Raw genomic sequence first — 1470 nt, 5'->3', positions numbered from 1 at the left:
TATATATTTTATATCTTTTATATTTATTAAAAAAATGATTTTAATATAGTAATATTTTATTATATTGTTTTTACTAATACTATTTATTTTGTTTTGTAACGCTTCTTATTCTGTCACCTGAGCGATGGAACCATTCTTTGATGGCACGTTCTAATTCGGTATACGAACCTGATAACCGTTTCATCACCAAGTCTGAAATATGTACAATTAAAAGAATTGTATTAATAAAAATAAAAATATAAAATAATATTTTAATTAATTAAATATAAAGCAATAGGTTTGTTTTGATTGATTATACTTTTTCATTTTTGCAACAATGCAAATTTTTTTTTTAAATAATCAATCAATGAGAACTTGCGTTTCAAACAAATGTAAAAGATTGGATAGAACACTCTATAATATAGATATTCCCCACTCTTCGTTCTCTCTTCAACCTTCAATCTTTTCTCTTCAATCTTCTCAGCTCAGTGGCGGAGTGGAAAGAGAGCAAGGGATTGGGAAAAGAAGCAAGAGAGTGACAAAAAAACTAAAAATAGTGGATGCGAATACTCTGCATATTATAGCCTTAGTATGGGCAATCAAGCTATACGTTCCAAAATTATTTATTATATATTATAAAATTATATATTAGCACTGACGAGGTATTAAGACGGCTAGGATGTATTAGTTGAACATTTATCTGATATCAGAAACAGTAGACAACTTACAATCTAATTTTGAATATAATTTTCGCATTTATGTAATTCACACTTGTTAAATTATCTGTAAGCTGCCTTTATATTTTGATTTGTAGTATTATGCTTAGCTCATCAATATTTTTAAATAACATTTATGATGAATTTCATGGACGCCACGAAGATTGCATGCAAAAGGCTATGTTTTCAATCTCATAAAAATGTTTTAATTTGTTGTTATGGGAAAGTAGGTATAATGGAATAAATATTACTGATTATTAGTTTGGATATGGATGTGGATTTAAAGCTTACACTACTCTTCTGACCTGTCCATGATATTTGAGTGGCTACTATTAGAGATAATTTGTTTGATAAAGTATTTCTAATAAACTGTTATCGATTCGACATATCATATGTTCCTGTAATATAGTTCCTGTAATATAGTTACAAAAAATATACACAAAATGGAATATTATGAATAGAAGAAATGTATATATGACAGCAAAAATGAAATACATGTGTTTGAAAACAAGTTCGATCGATGGTTAATTTGATACCGTCCATCATACATCTTTTTATGTAGCAATTTTGCCACTTAATTCTTTATTTGCATTATGTCATACTTTAATATTATATTAAATCATATTTCAATAATGCTATAATATAAAATTACCAAATTTAATACATATAAATAAAAAAAGTTCTTGATGATACACGAGAAATTAAATGTGACGAAATTCAAAAGTTATAAGATGGCGAGTAAATTTCTGAGAAAATACAATTTTCTTAATGGACA

The sequence above is a fragment of the Atta colombica genome, unplaced genomic scaffold, assembly GCF_001594045.1.
Source record: "Atta colombica isolate Treedump-2 unplaced genomic scaffold, Acol1.0 scaffold81, whole genome shotgun sequence".
NCBI classification, from domain to species: Eukaryota; Metazoa; Arthropoda; class Insecta; order Hymenoptera; family Formicidae; genus Atta; species Atta colombica.
Note: the sequence above shows the minus strand (reverse complement) of the source record.